Genomic DNA, 19604 nt, shown 5'->3' with positions numbered 1-19604 from the left:
TTTCTTATTATTTAATAATACTTAATATATAATGACTTATTGTATGATAATATACTAGTTGTATGAATAATAGTACAAGATTCTCAGAATAGACACGACTTAATTATAATAAATTTAGAAGGTTAATTTGTCCGGAAAATTTAAGCACATTCTGGATACTGGTGGGATCATTTAAGTTCGCATTTAAATGAAATTTAATGTTACAGTTGCTTCCTTTAGAGGAGAAACGGGGGCAATTTATTATAATGTGTTTAATGCTTAGAGACACTTCGCAAAGTATGCATCTATATGGAGGTTGCTTTGTTAATGAATATTTGTGTGTGTAGTCACTGCATCCGCCAAATTCTTATTCGATGTAACGTAAGTTAAATAAATGAATTCTCCCACCAACTTCTCTTTTGTGTATACAGTATTTGTATGATTTAACCCTTTGCATTGGACAATACCTTTCATTATAAATATTCATTATTTTCTGGTGAAATATTCATTATATGTTTTGTAATTAACATAAAGAATTGAATTCCTGACTAACTACAAAATTCAATATTGAAGTTTAAATTTTATAATTTTCTTGTATTGAGTTACATTCAAATAATTTTATATTCGTTTTCCACGCTTTGTAATATCTGTACGATAACTTGGTTATTTATATCACTTTCATTATTCGATTTGGTTTTGATAATAATTTTGTTTGTAATTAAAAATTGCGTGTTACTTGAGCCGAACTCAAGTACACAATAATAAGTTAGGAAATAGGAAAATAATTAATTATTAAATTATTACTTAATTAAATTAATAAATTCTCTTTCTACGCACTTTCAAGTTCAAGAGTTTAAACACTAAACCTTTAACTACCGTACCTACAGTGCTTCCGTCGAAATGATCCTTTGCACCAAAACACCGCTACAATGACTTTTCATTAAAATTTAACACTAGGTTTACGGTTCGTTTAGATTTTGGAAATTAGGGATTTAAAAATACATTATTAGGATATACATTCACGTAATCACATCAATCAAAACCGACATATACGTTTACAAAATAAAAAACAGTCAAATTGACGCGTTCCGTGAACCTAGTATTGAAAAGGCAACTGTTGATCGAATAAATAAAGTTATAAAATAAGATTTGTTGAAACTGTTTTCGTCCAAGAGAATTTAAATTTTTTATTCTATAGACTATTCATTTAAAATCACAGTTTATTTTATCCGCGACAACGTTTCATATGAAAACGCTTTCCTGCATGAACGTACCTTTCATTTTCAGTTCGACCAATCTTCGTACAACAATTTGGTGAATATCATCAACGGTAACACTGTAATTTTGCAAAAAGTACTTACAATTACATCGCAATATTTATTTTAACTGTAGCTGCAATTTTAGTTGTAGTTTAATTTTTACTTGACTTTTATTTATAATTCTCGTGTAGCTTTAACGTGTGAATGTGTTGTATATAAGAACAATAAACAAAGAATTTTATGCTGTTAATATTCTCGATTGGAACAGTGACACTGTATAATAAATATTTTCTATTGACATTAATAATATTTATAAATATAAATAGTAATAATAAATGTTTAATATTTGGTGGCAGTATAAATTTCGTCAGGTAAGCGAGATTAATGTTATACAACAATTTATACGTAAATCTTTTATAAATTAACATATCAAGCTCCAAGCGAAGAGTTCAGGATGATACATTACTATTCCATATCGTTTGTTAATTACTAGTATGAAAACGACGTTCCCAGCACAATTTCATCACTCTAGATTTTCATTCTTTATTATTCATACTTCATTTTTAAACAGATTAATATAACAAAATATTTTCTTATTATTCCATTATCATTCTAGGTCTAATACACTATATAGTAAACGTGTAACAAGTGTGAAAATTTAAAATCTTAACACTGTATTTACCGAATGACTATTAATAGGCTTTCCAATCATCGTTTTAAATTAAAAAGCATTCTAATAATTTTCTTTGAATAATAGTCTCAAAGAAAAGTGATTAGTTTATTTTATCCAAGATAATTTGTTAAATCATCAATTGTAGTTGCTATTGTTATTAAAATTGGTTAAGCAATCTGTAGGCATTGATTATTAGTCTTCAATAAACTGTTCAATAAAAGTTGGTAAATAATGTGTTATATATAAAAGCAATTAACCGAACAGCTGTTACACTTTTAATATCGATTGTATAACTACTGCATCTGACATAAGTATGTTCGGATGTATCCAACATTTTCTTTTATAACCGATTTCATAAAGCAGCGAAATAATGATGCTGAATTTAATTCATTTTAGTATTCATCATTGTTACGCACATTTGCAATAAACCATTATTAACGCTTTATCTATTGCAAGAGTAATTAGCTTTTTGATTTCGAAGGCATAACAGTCGATCACCTATTAAAATTATGCTTATTTAAAACAACAAAAATTAGAACGACGTTACGAGGTTATCTTACATTTTGATTTTAACATTACAAAGTTTTGCAAGTGAAAACAGAGTCCGTCAGCAAAATCCGGACAAAATTCAATTTGAATTTCCCGCTAGAAGTGAGTTTAGCAGTAGATGTTTATTTTCTTCGAGCAAGCCAAATGTCGTTCAGAAGAAGAGTCCTGAAAGAAATATGAGTTTCATTCATCAGCTTTCACTTTTTTTCATCTTATTTTTGATACTAATTTGCTATTGATCAATATGTTATGCTTAACCAATTAAAATCATAAATAAAATCCTTAGCGAGAGATAGTCTCCTCTTGCCCCTGTGCTGTCCCGGGGATCTTCTCGTAAACAATGCTCTATACGCATAAAATTTATATAACTTAAAAATGGTAAAAGTAATTACAGTGCAACTCTCGCATCTCAAGTCAATCCTAAAAGCTAAAAAGTGGGAGAGGCAAGGGGACTCTTTCGCTTAGGATGCTCGCGTTAATAGCTATAAAACAACAGTTGATGTTATTGGCCGAACCGCGTGACAAAGAAAGCAGACGGAACAGATTGCGAGATGTAATAAACATTGACGTCGAATTTCGTTTCTGCGCAGCGGCAGCTTTTTATGTTTACTAATTCCCGGAGACACGAAGGCCCGACCACTAAGTTTCCTGGAAGGACCGAGGTGGAACGTACGGCCGATTCCTCTTGCCCCTGTAACTTTTTAGCTTTAGAATTGACTTGGGACGTGAGAACTGTACTGTAGATCGAGTGTGGAATATAATCGAAAAGTAACGATAATGGAAGCGTTACGCGCTGAGCGGTTTGTGACCGAATTTATTCGATTCTTTGAATAATTTCCCGAGATTGACTATTTACGATATTGTGCAAAAGTATGCGGCTGCCGAGAAATCTCAAGAGGGTTTTACTACTCCGGCAAAGTGAACTCATTCAAAAGGAAAGTCTGCAAGGACCCCGATGTCATCCAAACAGCTCAAGAGCTTATTTCCGAAACCCAAGGACGTCACTTACAAATTTGGCGACTATTTTAGGGGTGAGTGAGGTCACCATGCGTCGGATCGTTGAAAAGATCCTCCGATATACACTCCCCAAGAAAAAGATAGCACACGTGTGTTACCTTTAATTTCTCGCGTTATAATTATGATATAGACAAGGTGCAAATGATACATAAAGACTACCGCCCACTGATATGTAAACATAACTTCTAATAACTTTTCTTCAATGAATTCTCTCAGTAAAAATACAAATACCCAAATGAATACAGACAAAATGATAGCACGTCTGAAAAATATTCCATATTATATAAATTTAAAATAGACAAATATGAACATGAGATAACTGTACATGTGTTTAATAATTTGAGGGACCTTCGTGGTTCTCAATTACCTCTATCATCCTTTTTGGTAAGGATTTATACAATATTGTAATTGAAGATTGTGATAAATGTTTGCATCCCTCTTTAATACAGATTTTTAAATCATTTAAATTTTCAAATTGTCTGCCTCCTGCGTAGACAGCTTTTGATAATAGTCCCCAACAGTTCTCAATTATATTGCAAACCGGGAAGCACGTCAGTCATTCCAAAACAGAAATTTTCTGCGTTGAAGAATATTCATGAATAATTTTTTCCGTTTATATGGCAGCATTACGTTGTTGGAACACAAATTTTATACCTACAATGCATTGTGCACACTTATTAATTTAGTTTTTAATTAATCTGAAATAACTTGCACTATTAATTTTTCCTTGTATAAAATTAATATCCGTTTTCTCTTTGTAACATATGTCGGCACAAAACATTATTCCACCTCCTTTCATTTGCCGTCCAATTTTTGTTAATTGTCCTTTTCGAATGTCATGATAATAGTATACATTACTATCTGGACCATCCAGACAAAACCGTTTTTCATCTGTAAAGATTACATGCCTCCAGGTTTTCCTTTAGTGTATGTTTATCGCAAATTCAAGGCGTGATTCCTTATGCTTCTTTGTTAATCGTAGCTTGGCGTTCATTTTTGATCGATTTATAATATTACTCATTCGCAACACACGTCGAACATTTTGAATAGTGGTAGGTACATCAGCTACACAAGCAATTTCTCTTGCAGTAGCAGAAGAATTTGATACAACACGACGTAATAGGGTTGTTGGCCTGCCAGTGCTTCTGCGTTAAGTTCTTAACACTGAACCTACTAGCAGTTAGATTGACTTTCTGAAATTGCTCTATAGCAGCTTCAAGGGTGTATCGAGACTTTAATTCATTTATAATTCGGTTTGCGTATGACTGAATCAATTTCTTTAATAATTTTTCACGGAAGTATCTATTATATTTTTGACAACTGCGAAATGAAGAAATTAGGAATGGGTCATTTTGACCCGTTTGGTAGTTTTGGTGTTAAGGTTCCTATACACATCGAAACATATGGAGATGTAGACATTGCTACAAGCGATGGGTTTGAGTTTGTAAAGTTTTCATGATACATGTTACACTTAGAAAAAAAGTGAAAAATACTCAAACACATCGCTTGTAGTGAGGTCAGCATCCGTGCATATTTCAATGTGAATCGCAGCCTTTAAAATTAGAGCATATTCGTACTTGCACTCGAGTATATTTATATTACCACATAATACTTTCCTGTGTGATTTGGAAAACGTTTGGGATATATATTTGCTTTTTACAACTTTACGTTGTAAAACGGAGTTGTAACGTTTCAGTCAGTTTCCGGAGTTGATGTGTCAAAATAGTATACCACGATTTACGACACCTCGATAACTATTCCAAATTCTGAGTTTCCCAGCGGTAGACAAAATTCATCGTTAGAATTGCCAGAAAGCGACGTGTGGGAAACATTTGCGAATACGTAGCATCTGTCGGGCGCGGAAATGCCGTAACCAGGGCGCCATTCATACGGCGCGCTTTCGTTTACGGAGAACTGTGTAACAACACTTCCGTGCTTTCGAAGCAAGTACGCTCGAAAGCGTAGGAGCGTCTTACCGCCGACAGTTTCATTCGCGATCTCGTTTCTCCATTTGTTTACATTTCTGTTTAACGAGAAATTTCACCGCGAACAGTTCGCAATTTAATCCGATTAAATTTTCTTCCGCGCGCTGAAAATCGCGCGCTGAAATTCTGCGGTGTCGTAACTTGTTCCCTTTATCTACCACTTATACTTTTTAACAAATTGTCAACTGCTAGAAACAGTTATCCACATATCGAGTTTCAGTTATTTAAGGTTTTAGTATTTCTCGCTTTTCGACATTAGTGCGAGTACTATCTTAACCCTGCGCCGACAATACGAACTGTTAACACTAAAACTACCGTAACAGACAAAATGACTGGTTTGCCTTTTTTGTTTCACAATTATTGATATGTCGAAAGCATTGAATATTCTAAATGATCTTGAAAATAAGTAGTTACAATTGAATACTATAATGATTGCCTGGAGAAACTGAAAGAAATCTATTGTTACAATTGTTATATGTATTACATATGAATTATATTAAATGCTCGGTGGTTCGAGTGTTAAAGGCCTGTCAAAAATCTTACTTCTTCATGACCTCACCACCATATTTAACAATAGATTTGCAGAATGCGTAAATTTGAGGCATAGTGAATTTTATAAATGATTAAATCAATTTTAATTAACGCAGTTACATAAGTATATACACGAGCAAATATATGCCTTAATTACCCATTCTTCAAATTCCGATTTTCAAAATCTATATGAAAGAATATCAATGTCCATATTGCCCATGGAAGGTTAAAAAGTGTGATAGTTTCCGAATATAGAAATCATGTTTTACAATTGCAAATTACTACATTTTATAATATCTATATAAATACCTATACCTATACTCAATACCCTTTGACCACGAGTGTGATATTATTGGCTACATCTAATTTATATTTTTAGAATTGAAAATTGCGATCAAAGATTTTAATCATTTAAAGGATAAAAAATCAGTACATAGTTTTCTTGTGTTTTGGTTGAAGGTATTAAACCCTGGTCAATTAAAATAAAATGTAAGTGGTTCTATTTATTAATTTATAATTTGTGAGTGTGGAACGGTTCAAACGTGTTCCTTATTTCCCAGTTGCCGGTCAAATATTCTAAGAATTTAACGCAACGCGATAACAGCGTAGCACACTGAAATTAACAGAACAAATAGAATGTGATTCCAGCAAGGCCTGCGACTAAATATGTTTACATAGTAAATACATATACACGGCAGATGGTTCTGAATTGTAATCGACGCACGTTCCGAGGATATTAGATATAAAAAAAAATTAGTTTAACTTTATCCTCACATTATATTGATTTTCCATTTTTCGTAATATAATTTTATTGTTATAATAAATGGAAAAATAAATTGATTATGAAACAAGTGTTTAATGAAGAAAGTTATGAATATATAATTATTTTCATGAATTAATTAAGTAATATTTAAGTATTTAGAAAATGTTTTCCGTGTCAGTTTCATCGTTTTTTTTGTCATTGTTTATATAGGAGTGCCTATTTTTTGTGTGCAACATTGTGAATAGAATATGAACAAGTTTATACATTTGTATTCAAGAAATAGTATCTATGTATCTGGCGTTTATTAGGGAGGAAATTGCAAAGTTGCATTGTTTATTAAATGTTTCCATCTAGTATTCCCATAATTTGTAACTTAAACAAAAATGAAAAATTCCATTACTGAGCACTAAAGATGTGAGAAGCCAGTTTCTGTGCACAACGTTTTAGCGAAACCTCTAAACATGTCGATAGTTCGTGTGCTTGACTGAAGAGATTGCGTGCAACGAATTGACAAAACGCATCGAGCGCACGTTCACTTAGAGCACACCGCATTTTCTCAAATCATTTTCTTGGTCGGTAGAACCATCCTAGCAAGACGCAGTGAGTACGCTTCTATTAACATTTTTGTTAGAAATATAAATATCTATTTTGTATCTGACAATAAAACAATTTCTATAAATTATATAATTAAAACGTTTTAGACTTGATTTAAGTTAACACTGTTTTAATCGGAAGTTTTCAAAAACACTATTTGCAATTTCAACTTAACATTATTTTCTGTGTTTAATCATTTTTTCTCAATTGATTTTTCATGAAATTAACACGTTCCGTAAACTTAATGTTAATTAACCGCTTGAGTGTCAGGGGTTTCTGCAAAAACCCGGTGGAAAAGTGCCAAGTGACGCGATCGCGTTTCTTTCGTTCCAACTCAGAAACTGAATTACGCTTTTCTGTTTTTATACAAAAACAGTTCTAAGTAGTGCGATCGTTCCATTTTTAATTTCTGAGCGGGTAATAAGAAAGATAAAAATAAATAATTAAAAGAAGAATAACCAAATAAACCTAATTTGACTCTACAAACTGATTGGCTGGCACTTAAATGAGAGTAATTTTAATACGTCACCAATTGTTAAGCATTCAAAATCGAAAAGCCGATTAAAACCAGTTAACTACATTCGACGAGTATACATGTCATCTTAAAACGCAAAATGGTACTAATTTTTTCAACGATAAAACATTTATTTTTTCAGATAAATGTGTATTTCTTCGACGTTTTGCTTTAGTTTTTCGTTATGTTATAGATTCATTTGCTCTGTGTTTGACGAGTATACACTTTATATTTTGATTTTATCGTGCGCGAAACGAGAAATTTTTCAAACTACATTCCACAGTTAACTGGTTAAAAGACTTGCGATAGATAAAGTGTTAATCTCTAGCAAATTAAAACATCATGCATCATTTCTGATAAGTTTTTAATGATTAATTAAATTAAAAATATTTGCAAACGTTAATCTGTTTGCGTAATGTTTATAAAACCATAAACTTGTTAAATTTGATTATACAATAACAATTAATAAAACTGTTACAGAAAATGGACTGCAAATAGACCCATTTCAATTTCAAAGAAATCATTTCTGCGATAATATTTTACAATTAATCTCCTTCTGATTAATTTATGAAGGTATCGTACATTTTTAACTGTGTATTTATAAATATAAAAAGGAATTCAGTTTGAGAAATCTCTCGCTCTGCGTGCAATAAAAGCAAAAAATGAAGTGTGTAGTAATGTAACATAGGACGAATGCACCTAGGGTATATTTTAATGAAAAACCAAAGCAAAACAAAGAAGAGTCACATGTTTATCTGAAAAAATAAAGAATTTATCGTATGAAATAATCAGTATCATTTCAAGCTTTAAGATGTCGTGCAGACTGGTCAAATGCAGTTAACTGGTTAACTCATTTTTTCCAAAAATGGATTTATACCACTCTCAAAAAAACGGCTCATATGGCGCTGTACAACGGCTAACAAATGAGGCAAGAAGTATGTATAACACGAATCCGCCGCACCGGTTATATCGTTGAAGTTGTATACGCTGTTGCGGTGAAAAGTTTGCCCGCTTTGAAAAAGTTTTCTCTCTGCGGCCGAGAAGTCGGATCGGCCGCGTGTATGCACCGCTCGCGGCCGACTAAGGTAACGTAAGGAAGCGTTAGTACATCAAAAGCGTTAGCCTAATAAGAAGAAGCGAAAAGAGGAAGAAAATCAGTTACGCGAGTGAATCGTTTCTTCCCTATGCAGCCGGGAACTTCTGAAACGCTGCTGTTTTCGTGGTTTCCCAAATAAATGGAGGCGTCCGCTCGGAAAGCATTATTTAACTTTTTATCCGGCGAAATCTGTTCCGTTGCAGAACGCTCCGCGAATTATTGTCCTCTGTAAAACAAGGCCACCCCCTCCCGAAGAAGGAACTCCGCTTTTAATGCTGGAGTTTAATTAATTCCGACGCCTCGAGGAAATTGTGGATAATGAATATTATTGTCCGGATACTTGAGAATGGTTCTGCTATGTATTATAAGTTACCAATTGCACCGACAATTAACTACTGAACCGATGCATTTACTGACACACAGTCTAAGTGTTTTTGTTTTAGTGGAAACTATTCGAGAAGCTTGAATGTGAATTGCCATTATTCTTGTGTTTCAGTTATTTGTGCGCCTTTCACAGTTCACGCGTATTAACTTTGATATCGTCTTTTGAAAAGTAGAATCCTAAGGATTAAAAGTGAAAATTAAGGAGAAAAAATGAGTTAATGATAGTTTCAGTGAGAGATATAAATATCTTTTTTTTATATTTATAATCACACAGTTAACGATGTATCCTCATAAATTAATTAAAAGAAGTCAACTCTTCGACACATCGTTAAAGTGAATTGGGAAGTTATTTTGATGTTTACTTTACCTCTCAAAAACCAGGAGATCTTTCATTTTGAACAGAAGTATTCTAGGATTTTTTCTAAAAATAGTTTTGCAACGAGTAATAGAAAAATTAGGGAAATACAAGTTTCCTAGTTTAACAGTATTCGTATTCTTCTTCTTGGCATAGTTTTCCTATTTGTTTTTTGTAGATTCACTTAAAACAGTACTTTTTATATTATTTTTCAAAGTATACGAATTTAAAATCGAAAATATTAATAGGAGATTATACCTAGGAAAATCACTTAAAAACTGATGTTTTGAAAACTTTCAGAGTTGAAATCACTGCTATCTCAGTGATGGGAACCCTCGCATTCCTAACATCCAACCTTTCCTTTATGGTGTGTGTAAATATCGTTAGGGAAGCTGCGCGACTCCGACCACGCGATCATGATATAATCGTAAAATGAAAGAACATGTTATTATTTTCTTCATAGGTAGTTGATTGTACTCATGTTAGTTTCTGCATTCAGCCAGTGTTTTCGTGCTCGAAGAAGATGTTCAGAAACGTATTATGTTGGCTTCGAATATATTCGGGATACCCACAAGTAATGTCTCGGCCTAACGTTTATCGTTGAATCAATGTTGCAAACTTTGTGTACATCAAGTTGATAATCTATTAGTGCTAAAGTGTATACATTTAAAAAGAATGAATTCTGATAAAATGATGGCGAAACATATCCGACATTGTATGCTATATGAATTTCATAAAGGAAAGAATGCTTCGTTGCAACAAACATTATTTACACTATTTCTACCGAAGGTATCACAAAACACCTTTTGGAATTAAAAATTCAGAAGGAGTTTCTGTTACCTTCGATAGAAATAATGTTGATAGTGTTTATTCCGAAGTTCTAAGTACCCGAAAAAGTCAACAATGATTCACAATATTTCGAAACGGCGACTTTCGTCTCGAAGACAATGAGAAGTCCGTCCTTTTTTAACATTAGGTTTACGGATAGTTACTGTGTAGTTTGTTTTATTGCTCGTAGGAAAATTGTTGTTCTGATTTATATTTTGAAGATTATAGGTTTGATAACAGATAATTGGAATACATATTCGTGTAATTGCATCGATCAAAATCGACGTGAATATTTAGTAAAAAGTGTTTATAAAATTCTATATGCATCGAATCGACGCGTTTCGTAAACCTAGTGTTAAAGATGACGAATTGAAAGCTGCAGTTGAAAAGTCCGAGTTTGACAATTGGAGAGATTGCAGAAATTCTTGATTTATCGTGATCTACAGTTCAAGATCATCTTCACAAAATTGGAAAGGTGTGTCGATGCAGAAAGTGTGACTCGCGTGTCCTTCGTATAGACAATCGATCTACGAGAGTTACTGAATGCAATTCGTTACTCGTTAAACACGAAGCAGATTTCTTTTTCGATCATTTTGTTACGAGCGGAAACCGGATTTTTAAAGCATTTTTTTTATACTAAAAAGCTTTTCAATTATGAAGATGTCAAAAACTGAATATAAAAGTATTTTAATGAGAAGTTAAGGGATTTTTATAAAAGAGGCATACAAAAGCTCAATTCCAGATGGCAAAATGTAGACGATTACGATGACTACTTTATTGACTATGTTTCATGTACGATTTAAACAATTTAAATAAACTTTAGTTTTAAGAAACAACATTACTTATGGGTACTCCTAATACATCCAAGGGCTATGCTGGTTTAAATCGTTTCAGTGTTGTCAGGTTGATATACTTATTTCGATAAGTAATTTAAAAAATTTCTAAACAAAGGAATTTTTCTTTCTAAATAAATGTGATTATCGTAGCTTCAATGTAACATTTGTAATTTAAATGGAAGAATTAGAATTGGATGAACTAAGCTGAAGAGAATAAAAGTCTGAACGAAAGAATGAAATATTAGAAATATCGTTTGCAGTTAAGACAGATGGCATGTCAGATTTGATAGTTTGTATTTTATCGAAGGAAGTATTAGCTAAAATAATTCATATAGTTACTTTAAAAAAGTATTTAAAATACGGTGTCCAACAATTAAATATTTTAAATAACTCGATCAATAAATAAACTTATATAAAAGTTAAGGTAATTGAACAATTACATAGGTGTAAAAGAATAAAATATTTTAAATATATACAACTGTCTTTAAAAGAACTTTAAACAGAATATTAGTTCAATGATCTCAAATGAACAGGAGGACCATAAAGTATGAGATAAGTCTCCAATATATTTCTAACGTCGAAGCACTTCATGGCTCGTATAATGGATAACGGTGACTAATACGGCATACCACTAGTACTTTTGTAACATTAAAGGTGATATAAAAACGTATACAAAAAGGTGAAGCATATACGTTTAGTGAATTCTTTAAAAAAAATTGTTTAAGATTACTCAAATAAGTGCTTTTAAACCAGATCTTTTCAAACCTTGGTCCTGTTTCAATTTCACGGTGATGGTTAGTAGTCTCCAGAGCCGTTGAAAACAGTTCTAAGCATTGTACTCATGTTGTATATTAAATAGAAAGATATCATAATGTAAGAAGGAATCAGTAGATAACAAAGTAACTTTCGTCGATTACTTTTAATCGTTTTTTATATGAAATAATTTTGAAGACACAATTAACAATCGATTCTTTCTTCAAACATCATAATAACACGTAATAATTCAAATGCTAATTAAAACTGATAATTTAAATGCAACTTTTATTCAATCGCAAGTTATTACCTGTAGTTATTAAATAATTAAGTCTCAACATAATTGGTTTAATTTCCATTGTAAATTAGTGACAATTACAGATCACAACAGAGGTTACGTTCTCAAATCAGTTGTTACCTCCATTCGATTCATCGTTACCAATTCATTAATCCAATCAAATTTAACCAACTCTAGTATGTAATATATGAAACACATCTTTTTCTTCAGGAGTGACAATCATAAATTAAAACGTTCTATAAGTTTCACAAAATATGCTTCCTAGTTGTTTCGCAATAACGATTGACGGCGATGTCTTGTGTGGATTCAGCCCGCAAGAAGATGTCTGCGGGAGAAGTGGATTCCCGTTCCACGTGGGACGACAAGCAGATAATAACATGACTAAAAAGCCATACATCTCGGTGTACAATTAAGCTTGGCCATAAAATAAACGTTTTGTGGAGGGTCTGTTTTCCTGTGCGCAGTCACGACAGAACTCGTCCGTTGCTACTTGCATATCCTATCGGAGATAATTGCTCTATTATGCTCGCACGTTCATAATCTTAGTCGAATAATCACGCCGAGAGTGGCTCGCCGGGAATGTAGTCACGAACCAGTGTGTGCTACATGCCTACATTTCCTATTTACCTTCCAAAAAGACCTTGTCGTCGTTTCCCCTCCGTATTGTTGCTTACACCCGACTCATCCCCCCACCCCCCTCTCGCGCGCGCTATGTATGTGTACACAAAGTATATAAATACTTATCTCAACTTACTGGAAACACTTCCATATTTCTATATTTCTATATTTCTATATTTCTATATTTCTATATTTCTATATCTCTATATTTCTATATCTCTATATCTCTATATCTCTATATCTCTATATCTCTATATCTCTATATTTCTATATCTCTATATCTCTATATCTCTATATCTCTATATCTCTATATTTCTATATCTCTATATCTCTATATCTCTATATCTCTATATCTCTATATTTCTGTATCTCTATATTTCTATATCTCTATATCTTTATATGTCTATGTCTCTATATCTCTATATTCCTGTATTTCTATATTTCTGTATTTCTGTATCTCTATATTTTTATATCTCTACCTCTGTATCTCTCTTTTTCCCTCATTCTGTTTCCCTCGTAATTGCAAATTATTTCGTCAGGAAAAACACCACGCCGTAACGCTACAACAGAGGTCTATGAATCGTAACATCGCATAAATACCCACGTGTGCAACGCGGTGCACGGATCGCGGTTAAGGCGGCTACTCGACTCGCGGCAGCTTTTAAAAAGCAAACCTTTTGAAAAATGTCAAGTGTTGCCATGTGAAAACGTAGCATAGGTTCAGACCTGTTCTTCTAAGTCACGCGGAATACACTTGAATTTCGCGGAGGAAATATTTTAAGAATTGTTTTCTGCCGCTTATCGCTTGAAATACAATAAAGAAAAATAACATAATAAAATATAAAAGTATTGCGGAAGGCTTAAAACTCGGTATCAGCTCTAACACAATCCGAACTTGAATGAGAAGAAACAAGACTTACGTGCAAAACAATTCGCAATTTTTATTTCATTCTGCATGCAAAGTCAACTTCAAAGACTGCTTTACCTTTTATATTACGTTTACAACTGGCAGTTGAACCAACTGACAAATTCGATGGTGTGCACATCTCATACGTGTAGATGACGATCAACAATATTTCCACTTCATTTCTGTTTTTCTTATTTCTCCTTTCTCATTTTATTAGTGAATCATGCAGCTTCTCTGTCGTCTTCTAACTTTCGAAATTTTTATCAGGCTCTTCGAACTTTAAAGAATCGAATAAATATTTTTCACATGAACCTTTCCTTGTCGCTTTCACGAAAATTTAGACATTCTGTGAATACGCGTGCTGCCTGACTACGATTGAATAGTGTCTAAGTATGATGCTGTTCAATGAGTGGGCAGACTACCAACAAGCTGAGAAGTTAGAGGGACAGGGGGACTCTTCCATTCACGAGTTTGAAACGGCTCAGTCTTCGATCTTCATTACGATCTTCGTTGCGTTTGCTTTATTTGCGATGAACAGAAGTAACGAAGATTGCAAAAGAACCAAATAGGACAAAGTGAGATACAACGGTAGGAAATGAATGTGAGCATCAACTCCTTATTTGTGTCTCACTTCGTCGTATTCAGTTTGATTTGCGATCTTCGTTTATGCGAATCAACCAATAACAAAAGCGATCAAAACCGAGGCGTCAACGTTTATCACGAGTGGAGAAGGACATGTGGAGAAACGTTGTTTGTGGAGAGTATATGTATTTATAATAAAAATTGATGTACAGAACCATTGAAATCAACTAATACGATATCAGCGCATGCTTAGATAATATGATACCTTCGTTTTACCAATGAAATGTTACCTTAACAAGGTTTTGCGTGTCCAGTGGCATCTTTAATACAGCAGGTTAACCGCTTCTACCTTTTGTCGGAATAACTATGTAAGTAACCACAGATTGCACTGAACCAGCACTTTATTGAACGGGTAAAGTTTGGCTAGCCAACAACCAAAACAATTCCCCAAACATCAGCAGTTCTTCGCGCTACGCCGAAGGGTCTGGCTTTCTTCCTATTAGCTGAGCTTCATAGATCAATACAGCACTGTATCTTAATACTAGAACAATTGTGCGGTTAACATGATTAATATGTAATCCTTATACAATTTTTAACAATATATCTTTTTTCGTTAGTCATATATTGACTACATGCCTCTTTCGTGCGTTTAAAGTTTCTTCGTAAATGAATCGTCTTTGCATGATTAAGCAACCGCCACCTGTTTTATCTATAGCATCAATGATTTCGGTTAGAGAAAAGAGGATGTCAATAGACATTAACCAGTTAACTGCGGTTGACAAGTATACGTCATCTTAAAGCTTGAAATGATACTAATTTTTTCAACGATGAATTCTTTATTTTTTTCAGATACACATATAATTTTTCTTTGTTTTGCTTTGGTTTTTCATTCAAATATATCCTAGATACGTTCTCCTTGCGTTTGATGAGTACATACTTTTATTTTTTGATTTTATCGTGCGAGATAACAAAACCAGATTTTTGTGAAACTATTCCACAGTTATATAACAGGTTAAGGTGTTTGTCACGGGACTAAAACTCAACTGAATCTCTTACAAATAATTAAGTTTATAATGCAGACAATTCGAATAGTAAAAACAAGTGATGTTTTAGGCTATTGAAAAACGGAAGTTAATTTATTACTAGGTACTCCTTACTAGCGCATACAATTTTAGTGTCTTACTTGTCCAATTTAATAAGAATTGTCACGTGATGAACCTGAAACTGCAGAGATAGAACAAAACAGTCGGCAAGTTTGCTGAGCATGCAATCCCCTGAGGAAATACAATTAGGAGAGTTAACAAAAATAAATGTCACTCATTCCTTTAAGTACGAACTAATCCTTTAAGGACGAATGCCAGCCTACTGGCGACATCAACCTATTTAAAATAAGGAATCCCAAGCAAGTAATTTTATACGTGTAGTTTTATGAGATTTTATAAAAACTCAATGTATAGTTTCTTCCTTTTTAGTATTTAAGATAAGATAAGATAAGATAAGGATTTTATATAAAATCCTCTTTTTAAAATATTAAGGGTTAAATATTATTAATCTGTTATCAGTTGTCATGGTTTAAAATAAACGTGAATAAAATATGAACATGGAATTTTTCTTTGCGTCTAATAAATTATTAATGGTAAAGGAATTCCAGCAATCACAGGTATAAAAGAAATCATACAACAAAGTATTCATAATTTTCGACTCAAGACTATTTCCAAGAATATCGACCGTGAAAATTCGTTAAATACACGTGCAATTTACTGATACTGAATCGACTATGCATATATATATTTCATGACATACAGCTCTTCGTATTTGTAAATAATGTCATAACTCGGTATGGATTGAATTATTATTCCCAAATTCCAATATCGGTCTGTGTAGAGTAAGGTCGCAGTTGAAGCATTGCTACGACAAGCAGCCGATACAGACGCATACCCATGTACTCGCGATTAATGTAACATGACCTAGCGATAATTTCGCGAATACTGATAATTTAAACAGTTAATTGGGCATAACAAGAATAGCAGCAAACAAACCATAACATTTCTACGGGTTACGCCATTATTTCCAAATAGGATCACAGTATACGGGGAGACCCTTTTAGCTAAATCTCAATACTGATTTTAATAACATGCCACGGTTTTCTACGATAGACTCATTTCATTTGTATAGTTTCTGGCACATTTTATAGTTTCCGTACATGATATACTTCAATTATGTTTGAAACATTGTATATTTATTAATTTTTATAAAATATTGATTTTTAATAGCATACCACATGTTTCTATGACATTCTAAACATCTCATACGTGATACAAATACGCACTCGTTCATCTATACACATTGTAAATTACCGTCCCTACAATAATGTAACACAAAAATTGTGATATCAAATAATTAACACTGTACATACCGACACTTTGTATATATCTATACCTATCGTAACCAGTCAAATAAGTAGTTATAAAATAAAGGTAAATATGGCAACCGATAAATATTTCTTATTGGAAATAGAAACAAAAGGAAAGACAGCAATTGAAAACCTGATGAATTGGATAATACAGAAATTGATGTATTGTTAAATGAACGAAGAAAAACGGGGAATTTAAAATCGGTAATCGGTAAAACGGTAATAATTATTCCTATTTATATTAGGTCGTTCCATAAATTCGTGCCGCGGTGTGTTACTACTTCTCGTGTTACGTTTTGTACTCACAGAGCTACACGAATCTGAACTGCTTCAGTTTAGTTACTAGAAAACATTCCAGAGCGACAGGATAAACGGTACAAACTTATGGAATGATCTAATATTTGCTACAGAAGAATTACTGATATTATTGGGCCGCCCCATAAATAATGCGGACTTTTATGTTTCTTTTATTTTTAAAAAGAAAGTTTTTCTTTATCTTTATTTTTAAAGTAATTATAATATACAGGTAAACAGTTTATGGATACTAAAGAAAAATATGCCTTGGATTAAAGACAAATTTGTATATTTTATTTTTAAAAATAAAAGAAATATAAAAAATCGAATTATTTATGGGATGACCCAATACATAAAATGTTGTAGATTTTCGTGACGGTCAACTAACAAGAACAGCAGCAAACAAACCATAACATTTCTACAAGTTGTCACATTATTTCCAAATAGGATCATACCATGCCAGGAGACCTTTCCAGCTAACTCTCTAGCTAAATAAGTACACCGAACAATTTTAGCAATGAAATTGTATATTGGCGAATAGGATCGCAGGATGAATTGAATCGAAATAAGAATCCACTGCACGTTTATTATACCGTAAATCATATTTCTTATTTCCTATTTCTTGTTTGCGAAAGGAAGGCTTAAAAATTCTTTTTCGCTTTTTGTTAGTGATGTTTATTATTTTTATTTGTTTAGTGTTAAAGAGAAGACGATCCGATTTGTCTCGATATACCCTATGGTATTGGCGAATTATGAATTACGATAAATATGATTTTCGAAATTTGAAACTTGACTAGACTGTAGAGTAAATTTAATAATAAATGCATCATTTGAATCAGAATACGGTAGAATCTCGATTGTTGGTTATAATTAAGAAATTTTTCAATGAATCTGGCCATACATATAGGGTATAATCTAAGGATTCAAATTACTGAGTCTGTGATTAACCCAAACTCTAAACGATACAGATTGCAAAAAATAACTCGGTTATCTCATTTAAGACCAGAAATTTGTTTAAAGATGGTTCCCAGGAACCAAGCCTCAAAAACATCACTTTCATCATTACTGTTCATTTTTTTGTAATCTCTGATCTAGATTGTGAGTTACTCTTTCCGGAGTCTTAACTTGAAACCAATACAAGTTTTAATTTTTGCACACCTTTAAGCCTTTGCTCTCGAGAAGTGCTTCCAGTCGTAATTTGTTCCAACACAACAAAATTATGAACGTTAAAATTCATCGAACTTTATACAAGGTATCAACATACAGAACATAGAAGTAAGATAACTCTAATCATTAATTTAAACAAGATTTTTCTTGATATTAGTTGCAAATAGTATTATCAATATTTCATGGGAAAATAATAAATATTTATAATAAAAAATATTGTCGAGTGCAAAGGATTAATTTTTACTGTCAACTAGTAAAATATACTAGTTTCTCATGACTAATTACAAAAATTCATGATTATTACACACGCGGTGAGTGATTGGTCTTTTTGGCTAAGTGCTCCATTACATACCTGGTGTGTAATTAGTCTGGGATAGGTAAATCGAGGTCCTACTGTACTGTACAGTTGAACGCCGTGCGCTCGTCTGTCGGAAGACTCTTTTAAATTTTCACAGGATACGCTGTAAAAGCACGGCTCGTATTAGACCCTGAATATAAATCACGAGCTTAGAAGCTACGTTCCTGCAAATAGTTCCAGTGAGTTACGTAATTTACGTGCATTTGCTTGAAAGCGCCTTTTTGTCATTAAGTTCAATTGTTTGATCTTAATCCCTCCTTTTCCGTAACGATGCTCGAACGTTCCGAACATCGATTACTTTGGGCGTTAAATACTGTTTCAATTTCGTGAAAGTTAACATTAGAACTACGATACCGCTAAAAATGGAGAGTTTCAGTTTCTTTATTTCGCAATTATTGATATTTTAAAAGTATTAAATATCCGAGATTTTTTAACCTATTAACTGTGGAATTTAGTTTAAAAGATCTCTCGTTTTGCGCGCAATAAAATCGAAAAAATGAAGTATGTACTCATCAAGACGAATGCACCAAGGGTATATTTTAATAAAAAATCAAAGCAAACCAAAGAAGAATTACATGTTTATCTGAAAAATAAAGAATTTATCGTTGAAGGAATTAGTATCATTTCAAGTTTTAAGATGACGTCTGTACTCATCAAGTGCAGTTAACTGGTTAAAGATAAATAGTTTCAATTTTTATATTGGATTATACATTAATCATATTAATAAAAGGTCGGTAGTTCTAGTGTTAACAAGCGGATTGTCATAATGGTCGTCAATGATCGACGTTTTCGAATTACTTGAAAACAATTGCAATGTGCAAAATAAATAATGTCAAATAAAAATATTTAAT

The 19604-nt window shown here is 32.7% G+C and overlaps 1 protein-coding gene and 1 long non-coding RNA gene across 13 annotated transcripts in view; one reads left to right on the top strand and one right to left on the bottom strand.

Moving 5' to 3' along the window:
- The window catches only part of LOC116428670 (uncharacterized), a 340086-nt gene that overhangs the window by 162334 nt on the left and 158148 nt on the right, over window positions 1–19604 (top strand). The window lies entirely within an intron of this gene.
- Window positions 14968–19604, bottom strand: part of LOC143175017 (uncharacterized) — a 66819-nt gene continuing 62182 nt past the window's right edge. Inside the window, exon 3 of the long non-coding RNA XR_012999582.1 lies at window positions 14968–15062. This is a non-coding gene — a long non-coding RNA (uncharacterized LOC143175017). The remainder of the gene's footprint in view (window positions 15063–19604) is intronic.

The sequence above is a fragment of the Nomia melanderi genome, chromosome 10 (genome assembly GCF_051020985.1).
Source record: "Nomia melanderi isolate GNS246 chromosome 10, iyNomMela1, whole genome shotgun sequence".
NCBI lineage: Eukaryota > Metazoa > Arthropoda > Insecta > Hymenoptera > Halictidae > Nomia > Nomia melanderi.
This window is presented reverse-complemented; position numbering and strand designations above follow the sequence as displayed.